Source organism: Oreochromis aureus, linkage group 3 (assembly GCF_013358895.1).
Source record: "Oreochromis aureus strain Israel breed Guangdong linkage group 3, ZZ_aureus, whole genome shotgun sequence".
NCBI lineage: Eukaryota > Metazoa > Chordata > Actinopteri > Cichliformes > Cichlidae > Oreochromis > Oreochromis aureus.
The window spans coordinates 77,232,090-77,243,440 of NC_052944.1; the positions used below are offsets into that span (position 1 = coordinate 77,232,090).

General features: G+C 44.1%; 1 long non-coding RNA gene across 1 annotated transcript; it reads left to right on the top strand.

Annotated features, from left to right (window-relative positions):
* The first annotated feature begins 1,891 nt into the window (after positions 1–1,891).
* Positions 1,892–10,500, top strand: LOC120438278. Its single transcript, XR_005611763.1, has 3 exons — positions 1,892–2,118; positions 5,854–5,991; positions 10,440–10,500. It is a non-coding gene; the product is annotated as an uncharacterized LOC120438278 (long non-coding RNA).
* The last annotated feature ends 851 nt before the right edge of the window (positions 10,501–11,351 follow it).

The window sequence follows — 11,351 nt, forward strand, 5'->3', positions numbered from 1 at the left end:
TTAGGACCAGGGGTAAAGAGATCAATAAAAATTTAAAATGTATATTTTATATTTTATTGATTTAAAGTCTCACACACAACCCGTTTATAAAGTTTAAAAAAAGAGAAAGAGGAGGAGGAGTGTAGCGACTTCCATAGTCGCTAGAGGCCAGGGACTGAGCCTGCCTATTTGCCTGACTCGCTGTCAACTTTACGCAATAATGCGAGAGGTGGGATTGTTTGCTTGTTTATTACAGTGCTTGAAAAGTTTACAGAGCAATGTGATCGGCTCGCGATTCAAACTCTTAAAAATCACAGGCTCTGATGCAACAAGGGGAAACTCGTTGTGCTGCGGTCAACAAAAACTACGACTTCCCAGCCCTCCTCTCTGTCAAAATCAAACCAGTGTAAGAACAATAATTAAGTTAATTAACAATAATTAACAATATTGTTAAAATTAACAATAATTAAGATTAATAAAGTATTCTGATTCTGATTGTTTCAGGATGACCTGCCATTTATCCAATCACACATCTGCTTACCTGTATCTTTTGCTCGTTTCTCCTCCTCTTCTTTTCTCTTTTTTCTAAACTGAGCACCTGATAGCTTTGAACTTTTCTTGTCCCTCTTCCATTGGTTTTAATGTTTCACGCCAGTATGAACACAAATCACTCAACCCAAGGATCACCACAACATAACCTAATGGACCTACAACTTAGTTCACAGATACATTTTGTCTAGTGTTTATTTCTGAGATTTCACACAACCCAGGATTCAATTCATGAATACATAATGGGCGTAGATTTTTAACATTATAAATGAAATGTGCTCTATTTGGAAGCAGCAGCCTGCTCGTCTCTCTATATACTGGACTGTGTGTAGCGGAGATGACAATAAAGTTTACTTTGACTTCAGCAGCGAGCAGTCGCACCGAGGGCTCTCGCGCTCACTTTCGTGTATAGAATTTCGAAAAAACATTGGTGCAAATTATAAGTCTGTTTCATAATGTCTAGTGTTTTGGTGTTTGTTGGTTAGTTTTTATTTTGTTTTATTTTGTGAGTTGGTTATTAGATGCTGCTCCAGCCGGTCAGAAAATCCCCCGTCGCCCCGCCCTCTCTGCTCCGCAAGCAGCAGGCGCACCTCGCAAATGAAGGGCGCCCTTACTCCCAGCAAATGGGCGATAGAAAACCGATCGGTGCTCATGCCATTCCCAATATGCGCTGGCTGACGTTGGGGCAGCATGAGTACGAGCATTTTTAATTTTTTTTTTGCCGATGCCCGTGATGCCGCCCCCCACCACGATGCCAGCCCGGGCAACCGCCCGTATCTAAAACCGCTTCTGCTTTCACCTCTTTCCAAAAATCTGTCATATTATTACACAGCATTTTCCTGGCCAAGGAATCTGCTCTCATCATCTCATTTTTAGTTATAAAGCGAAGAGCGCAATTATATCTGGCATTCTAACATTTTTTCTGTTCAAATTCTGGGCCTTGTTTAGGTCTTCCAGCCATTGCCCAACATTTAAAAGCAATGCGAGGTTAATCACGATACATGGGTAGATGCTCTTTCCCTGAGTCCTTAGCTGATGTTTGTTTTGTAGTCCATCTTCAGCACAATGTAGTTTCAACAGGCGGACATCCGGTGTCACATTGTTACAGAGAAACGAGTGTAAGGCTGTTCCAATTCTCAGCACCGCTCCTCTCTTTTCCTGAGTTTTTAGCAATTCTCCTTCACACGATGACGTTTTCGTCGAGGCCAAAGAAAAGAGTTTAGGAAAAGGAGATAGGCGCTAATTTTGAAATTACACCACGCGCGGTTACGTTGTGCAAGTGAGTCACGTGACCAAACCGAGTAACAAATCACTGCAGAGTCGGGAGAAGGGGCGGAGAAAGTATGTGTGCAGGAGTGGAGTCGATCAGCGACAGTTGCTTTTTCATTAAGCGGGAGTAAAGTAGTAAACTTACAGGAACATATACCACTACCAACGTTTGGATCGATATCTGCATCGATCTGCACACCCTTGTCTCCTGGATCGTTGCTCAGATCAGCGTGAACCACGTGGGTCTCTGCTCCCTGATCTGTTTCTTAAGACTTTCAGCTTCATCGCGGAGTTTCTCTCGGTTTGTGGGCTCATCTAAAGGTAAGCACCGAGCTAACTTTAATGTGGGTTCAGTTTATGTTGAGTTTAGCTCTGTTGAGAACAATAGATTGCTTGGTATACACTGGAGTTAGACTGTAGAGTTCGTGATTGCTTGCAACATTATTATACGGCGGTTTTTAGGGGGTACGAATAGATACAGAAAAATAGTCTTTGAATATGAACAAAAGGATGGGGTGCAGGGCAGGAGAACAACTAACCCCCACCCCCAGGACACAAAGCCACAGGTACAAGCCTGGGGAATGGCAATCAGCCTTTACAATAGGACCTAAAAGGACCGGTGTTCCAGATCTACTGGCGTTTAGATTAATTGGCGTTGGTCAAACAGATGTGTGGCAGTCTTGCGTTTCAGGAGCTGCTACCGACAAAACAGCAAAAAAAACGCCAAATATGTCATCCGTGACACTTGTGAGGTTATCTCAAACACAATCCGTCAGTCCTGATGCCATTAAACAACAAAATGTTTAAAAATGTCGCGAGTTTACCTGGTTATATCCTCATGCTCGACACGATCGCGAAAACCGCAAACAATTAACACCACGCCGGTGTTGTTCACAGGACAGCGAGAATAAACGATCGGGAGACTCTTGTCGTCGTTATCGTTCCCCTCGCACGTCTTATTTCTCCGGTTTCAGCGTTTTATGCCCAAAACTAAAGCGTGCAGTTTACTTTGTGTGCACTAACATGGACTCGAGTCAACCAGCGCCACCTCTGGCCAAGTGCCACAGCCTACAGCCAGATCAACTTGTGACACACATCTGCAGCACGTTTGAATTCGTTTCACGCACAATACATATGTACTTTTCAATTTTGTCTGTTTGTGCTTCATGCAAATAAACCTTTGAAATGAATGAAATTATATCATATAGTTATTATTGGCCTACATTTGTACAAAATGCCAAATTATATACACAAAGTCATAGAAATCACCACTCCAATTGGTCATCATGATTTTAATATTCTCTTTTTCCATCCATCCATCCATCCATCCATCCTCATCCGCTTTATCCGAAGTCGGGTCGCGGGGGCAGCAGCCTAAGCAGAGAAGCCCAGACCTCCCTCTCCCCAGCCACCTCCTCCAGCTCATCCGGGGGAACACCAAGGCGTTCCCAGGCCAGCCGAGAGATATAATCTCTTCAGCGTGTCCTGGGTCTGCCCCGGGGCCTCCTCCCGGTGGGACATGCCCGGAACACCTCACCCAGGAGGCGCCCAGGGGGCATCCTTGTCAGATGCCCGAACCACCTCAACTGGCTCGTTTCGATGTGGAGGAGCAGCGGCTCTACTCTGAGCCCCTCCCGGATGGCCGAACTTCTCACCCTATCTCTAAGGGAGAGGCCAGCCACCCTTCGGAGGAAGCTCATTTCTGCCGCTTGTATCCGCGATCTCGTTCTTTCGGTCACTACCCACAGCTCGTGGCCATAGGTGAGGGTCGGGACGTAGATCGACCGGTAAATTGAGAGCTTCGCTTTTACACTCAGCTCCCTCTTCACCACGACGGACCGGTGTAGCGTCCGCATCACTGCAGCCGCAGCACCAATCCGTCTGTCGATCTCCGGCTCCCTTCTCCCATCACTCGCGAACAAGACCCCGAGATACTTAAACTCCTCCACTTGGGGCAGGAACTCATCCCCGACCCGGAGTGGGCATTCCACCCTTTTCCGGCTGAGAGCCATGGCCTCAGATTTGGAGGTGCTGATCCTCATTCCGCTGCTTCACACTCGGCTGCGAACTGTTCCAGTGCGAGCTGGAGGCCCCCACCGATGAAGCCATCAGAACCACATCATCCGCAAAAAGCAGAGAGATGAGATTCTGAGGCCACCGAGTGAAAGCCCTCCGCCACTTGGCTGCGCCTAGAAATCCTGTCCATAAAAATTATGAACAGAATCGGTGATAAAGGGCAGCCCTGGCGGAGCCCATCACCCACCGGAAACGAGTCCGACTTATTGCCGGCAATGCGAACCAAACTCTTACAATGGTTGTATAGGGATCGAATGGCCCGTAGCAGTGGGCCAGACACCCCATACTCCCGCAACACCTCCCACAGGACACCCCGAGGGACACGGTCGAATGCCTTCTCCAAGTCCACAAAACACATGTAGACTGGTTGGGCAAACTCCCATGCACCCTCAAGTATCCTCGAGAGGATAAAGAGCTGGTCCAGTGTTCCGCGACCAGGACGAAAACCGCATTGTTCCTCCTGTATCCGAGGTTCGACTAACGGACGAACTCTCCTTTCCAGCACCCTGGCATAGACTTTCCCAGGGAGGCTGAGGAGTGTGATCCCCCTGTAGTTGGAACACACCCTCCGGTCTCCCTTCTTAAAGATGGGGACCACCACCCCGGTCTGCCAGTCCAGGGTACTGCCCCTGATCTCCACGCAACATTGTAGAGGCGTGTCAACCAGGACAGCCCTACAACGTCCAGAGTCTTCAGGAACTCGGGCGGACCTCATCAACACCAGGGGCTCTGCCACCGAGGAGTTGTTTAACTGCCTCAGTGACCTCGACCCCAGAAATTGGCGGGTCATTCCCTCATCCCCAGACTCTGCTTCCTCCTCGGAAGACGTGTCAGTGGGATTAAGGAGGTCCTCAGTATTCCTTCCACCGTCTGACAATTTTCTCAGTCGACGTCAGCAGCGCACCGCCAGCACTATACACAGTGCAGGTAGAGCACCGCTTTCCCCTCCTGAGACGCCTGACGGTTTGCCAGAATCTCTTCGAGGCAGTCCGAAAGTCTTTTTCCATGGCCTCTCCGAACTCCTCCCACACCCGAGTTTTTGCTTCAGCCACTGCCCGAGCCGCATTCCGCTTGGCCTGTCGATACCTGTCAGCTGCCTCTGGAGTCCCACAGGCTAACCAAGCCCGATAGGACTCCTTCTTCAGCCTGGTGGCTCCCTTCACCTCTGGTGTCCACCATTTGGTTCGGGGATTACCACCACGGCAGGCTCTTTTTCCATAACAATGAAATACGCCTTGGACAAATATGACACATCAATAGTTCATTAGTGTTGTCACATCACATCCTGTAAGCATCTCCTGTCTGTGTCCTTTCTCTGGAAATGAATATTTCCAGCCAATATAGGCAATCCATTAACATGGCTGGAGAGTTGGTTGTTATATACAGTCTGTATAAGTGCGGTTAATCTAATGAACATTTGTAAGATGAATATAAATACACCTCCAAATCACATGACTGATGTAAGCTGACATAGCAACAAGCTGCAGCCACGCTGAGTCTCTATTTTAGCCCACATTGAAAGTTCAGACTTCAAAGTTTTTACATTTTAATTACAGGCCAGTAAATCCAGAGTTATGATAATGGGGCGATCATGGCTCAAGAATTGGGAGTTCACCTTGTTGCCGGTTCGAGCCCCGGCTTGGACAGTCTCGGTCGTTGTGTCCTTGGGCAAGACACTTCACCGTTGCCTACTGGTGAAGTGTGTATATATATATATATGTATGTATATATATATATATATATATATATATATATATATATATATATATATATATATATATATATATATATAAGTGTAGCATCCACTGGGTAAAGGCGGTGATATACGGGACAGTCAGTGGCTTTTTCCTTTCAAGATCTTGGAGGCAACTGATGACTTTCTTTTTGTTGTTGCTTCTGGGGTTTTACCTTGAAGCCTCATATGTATTGTCATCACTGAGGAGTGTAGTAATGTTTATTTGCTCTGCTTCTTTTTGTAAGGGGTAAACTACGTCTATATACTTTTTGTGTCCCAGCTGAGTAACAGCAGAAGAGTCTGGTGGAGCAACAGAGGAACAATTTCAGCCATTTGGACTCAGCTCAGCCACTACAGAGGAAACAATGTCTTTAACACAAAAGGTGAGAAAAATATCACAGTTACACTGTTATTGAAACTGTGTGCACAGCTGGTTGGTTTTTAAAAACACGTTAACAGCAGCTTTATCTTTTCCATCCTGGGCTCCTCCATATACACAGACTCTACATTCACAACCAAAAACCACAGAAGTTAGAAGAAAATACAAAGATCATATTTTATTAGCATACATTGAAATAACAATATCAACAGTTGAACTCAAAACTATTTATGAAGTAAATGATATTCTCCAATTATCAGTATTTCTTCAATAATGTCATTTTCAGTACAACTCTCTTTGCACATCAGTTTTAATCAATGTTCCCTCTAAGCTGCGCACGTGCGCAATTGCACACTATTGACAAGGTCTCTGCGCACAGAAAATCTGCATTGCGCACAAAAAAAAAAAAAAAAATCTGAATTGAAATAAAAATTTCAACAATTCTGTTTTGCAGTGTTAGTCAGTAAGGGACTGGCTGCTCCCGTATGGGATTAGAACGATGCCACCTTATCCCATAGTCAGTGTTGGGGAGTAACGGAATACATGTACCGCCGTTACGTATTCAGAATACAAAATATGAGTAACTGTATTCCGTTACAGTTACCGTTTAAAAAGGTGGTATTCAGAATACAGTTACTTTGGTGAAATAAATGGAATACACGGCGGTACTTCCCTGTTTCATATTGTCGCGGGTCAGGACTGTTTGGGTTTGTTTGACAGCTACGTTCTGTTGTTCCAGGCGGCAGCGTTACGGTTGCCATGGTTACAGGGTGACGCGCTCTCTCTCTGCGTGTTTCCTGGGTGAGAGAGCGCTTTTTTGTTGTTGTTGTTGTTGTGCTAAGCTAAAAGGCAGAATGCTACAGGCATAGCTCTAAAGCATGTAGCCTGATGGGCAGTGTAGTCCGTGCTGCAGGGAGAATGGACTACCATACACGTTATGTGTCTGTGAGCGAGGGAGGGAGAGAAAGGAAAAGTCCGAGCTGTCATGGAGCAAAAACGGGAGCTGGAAGCATGTAAATACAATAATAACCACTGCAGCCAAGAAGAGTGCCTGAGGAGCCCATTTGTAAGTAAGCTATTAAGACTCAACTGTACACTGTGTTCGTGTTTTCCTCCGGAAACAATAAGTTCCGTTGGAGCAGCCTTTCAACGCCTCTCTCTGTCTCCGGCAAGCAAAGTTGACCCAGACAACAAAGTAAAGCTAGTTTTCGGCTACCAGCCCGACACTAACCCGACGTATTAGCCAGAGGTCCCTTTACTACATTTCGGACCTTCAGTAACAGTAATAAATCACAGCAATAGTACATTAACGTAGTTGTAAACAGCACGATAATATATTAAGTATTCCAAAGTATTCAGAATACGTTACTCTCATTGAGTAACGTAACGGAATACGTTACAGAATACATTTTGGGGCATGTATTCAGTATTCTGTAATAGAATACATTTTAAAAGTAACCTTCCCAACACTGCCCATAGTCCAGCCAATCACGCGATTCACATTCGTATGTACACAGCCAATCAACGTGGTTGACAGGCTATGACAGCGTCCTTATGTGCCAACACCGGTGTTTTAGCTAGCAAAACGGCGTGGCTGATGTGGAGTGAAGCCACATTAATGACAACGTGTACAACCATTGGAGATGTGAGCAGGACAGACGGAACAATTGACAGAAAAAGTAGATACATCTCCTGTTGTCAGGCCTGCAGGTATCAGGCTGTTGTTCTCCTTTATCTCATAGTGGACAGAAATTATTTTTTGCTTTGTCAGTGTTTATTCAGCATTCAAGGACAGCAATATTTGCATAGTATTTTTACTGAGATATGGTGCACATATATTTTGGGCAAAACATTTTTGAATATTAAAATAGAAACATTTTTACCATACAATTGGCAAATTAGCCAATGTCAATGCAAAACTTTTTCTGCCTATTAAAAAAAGAAGACAATCTTCTCACAAACTGGTGTTTGATTTTGAAACAGGAAAAAAGTGGGGAAACAAATGAAAAGACTAACATTTGAATAAAACCTGAAAGCAAGTAAATACTTTCTATCATGTTATGGTAAACTTTGGTAATATTGATGTATAAAGAACAACAATGGCTGATGATGAAATACAGTCAGCTGGCATTGTGACACTGCCGGTATTAACATGCAGGGCTGGACGGGGACAAAAGATCGTGCATTTTGACTAGAGACCAGCCCATGGGTATTAAAGCCATAAACCCTTTGAATGAAAACAAACGCTGTTGTGACAGTGATGTGTACTGTCTTTTTGGTATATCTATGATTTCTATACATTTTTCATCAGATAAAAACTTTGTTCGAAAGATTCAGATAATTATTTAATAAAAGCTAGATATTTTAAATGACAATAACAAAGAAAACTATTTCTTTGTGCCCCCCTTTCCCTGTTAATGCCCTACCTGGCCCCCCTGGCAAAACTTTGCCGGAGGCTCCTGTAGCGCCTCCCTCGAGGGCAGGAGGGTGAAGAGTGCATGTGATGGGTGACTGGGGTCTTTGATGATTCTCCCAGCCCTTTTCAGACACCGCTTCCTGTAGATATCCTTTATGGCAGGAAGTGGTGCTCCGGCGATGCGCTGGGCAGTTTTCACGACCCTCTGCAACGCCTTCCGCTCCGAGGCAGAGCTGTTCCTGTACCAGACTGTTATACAGTTGGTCAGGCTCTCGATTGTGCAGCGATAGAAGTTCATGATAGAAGTGGGCGATAAACAAACAAGAGAGAAAAGCCAATCAGCTGATTATTGATCAGTTTCATGATTGAAGTAGCAACAGGAGAGGGAGGGGGAGAGAGTGAGAGAAGAAGCAGCTGTGCAGCAAAGACACAGAATTAATCCAGCTTTGTGTATTTGTTTCATTCTAGCTGAAGTATGGGACAAACTGCGTCTGACTGTAAAACTCAGCACAACGAAAATAAACTCCACCTAAACTTGGTTTATATCTGACCCAGATAGACTGCAGGTCATAACTTCTTACCTGAAGTTCAGTTCACCTGACACTCGAACCGGCGGCCGCCTCGGGTCTCTCCTCCTCCTGCCTCCCCTTTCCCTCATTCACCTCCTGGCCTCTGTGGAAGCTCCGCCAGCATCTGGCCAATCCACCACCTTTCATTGTTCATGCCGTTACAAAAAAAATAAATAAATAAGTCATCAGCCCACCGAGCAAATGCCCGGTATGCTCGATGGCCAGTCCAGCTATGTTAACCTGCAACCAAATCTGCAGCTCCATATGGCAATGTTACGACTTGGATTATATCTTATAACTCATAACTCTTATGCTAGCTCCCCCCAGTAGCCTACCGTCTGAAATATTTGACAGTTGCAATACTTCTTTAAGTGTTATTTTTGCCTTGGTATTACGATTTCACCGAAGTTTACTAAACTCAACAAACTTAATATTACTTAATGGGACATTTATTCTCTCCTCATTTTCTTTCACTGAAAAATTGTTTTCTGTGGTGCCGTCTTTTGTGCTTGGCTCTCCTACCATTGCTAACGTGATGCTCATAGTGCAGAAGCCAATGTTGCATTCACTTACACTCGGATATCTGAGCTTCACTGCGAAAACATATTCGTACATTTGATATTTGATTGAATTTTATTGTTTCACTTTGGGGTGGCACCTGGGGTGGCCAGTTTTTTGGGGGGGGGGCACCCCTCTGGACACCCCACTGAATTTGTGTGGCATCAGATTTGATGCAGAATAGCTGATTGTTCTGTAAATAGTTTGAAATGTTTATTTTTTTTAAGAACACATTGGCTGCATTTTAAAAAATGGCTGCAAAAAACTTTGTTGTTTGCCAAACTAGTTACTTTTTTGAAGAAGTAACTATATAATTAATTGCCCAACATTGGTCATTATATTTTGTATATTTTGACAGAAAGTTACAGGACTCTCTCCCAGACCACAGACTCATACTCATAATACAAGTCAGAGCTTTAGTTTTTTTTTTTTTTTTTTAAAAAGGAAAAGAAGAAAGTTGTTTTCAAAATTTGAGTTCAAGTTATTTTTACTTCCAATAGTGTTAACATACTACACAGGTCAATGACTACATTTTTCTTTTACATTTTCATTGTAAATGGGCTAAAGCAGTTAATTAAAAGTAGTCTAACATAAATGTAAATGCTGTAATTTGATTAGCTTAATAAACCATGTAACTTGGATGGATTCAATGCTGGTGTGACCACAGTGCACAGGTCTGATGTCGCTCACAGTGGTCCAAGGTATGGCTCAGGGAGTTTGTGTGTTCGCTCAGACACATGAAAAATTAGAGGGAACATTGATTGTAATGTGATACTATCACCAGAAGGTGGTGGTAACACACCAACAATGTGTTTGTTGACATATTTGATTCCACTGATGGAGGGAGTTTCAGTTTGTTCCATGACTGCATTTCACTCACTGCCTCTGTTTGTATCTCTGTCACTGCAGGACCAACATGAGGCAAAAAGTCAGCGCTCTCAGGAGGCCAAAAAACCTCACAGAAGAAAGGGAGTGAAAACATACAGATGTGATGAGTGTGGGAAGGATTTTTCCCGGACGGACAGCCTAAAAACACACCAACTCATCCACAGTGGAGTTAAACCTTACAGCTGTGAATTGTGTGGAAAGTCTTTTTACCTGGCTCGAATCTTAAAAAAACACCAAATCATCCACAGTGAAGTTAAACCTTACAGCTGTGACTTGTGTGGAAAGTCTTTTACTGAGGCTGGAGGTTTAAAAATACACCAAATCATCCACAGTGGAGTTAAAGCTTACAGCTGTGACTTGTGTGGGAAGGATTTTGCCCGGGCTCAAGGCTTAAAAATACACCAACTCACCCACAGTGGAGTTAAAGCATACAGCTGTGACTTGTGTGGAAAGTCTTTTACCCGGGCTGAAAGCTTAAAATCACACAAACGCATCCACAGTGGAGTTAAACCTTACAGCTGTGACTTGTGTGGAAAGTCTTTTACCCACTCTCAAACCTTCAAAACACACCAAAGCGTCCACAGTGAAGTTAAACCTTACAGCTGTGACTTGTGTGGAAAGTCTTTTTCCCTGGCTGGAAACTTAAAAACACACCAACTCATCCACAGTGGAGTTAAAGCACACAGCTGTGAGTTGTGTGGTAAAGCTTTTACTCAAAATTGCGACTTACAGAAGCATCTAGTTACCCACTCTGGAATTAAGGCGTACAGCTGCGACTTTTGTGGAAAAAGTTTCAGCGACAAACACTACCGAAATAGTCACCGTCGGATTCACACTGGAAATGATCTTTACTGCTGTGATCAGTGTGGAAAACTATTTATAAAAGCTGCACAGTTAAAACTACACATGTTTAGCCACACTGAGGAGAGACCT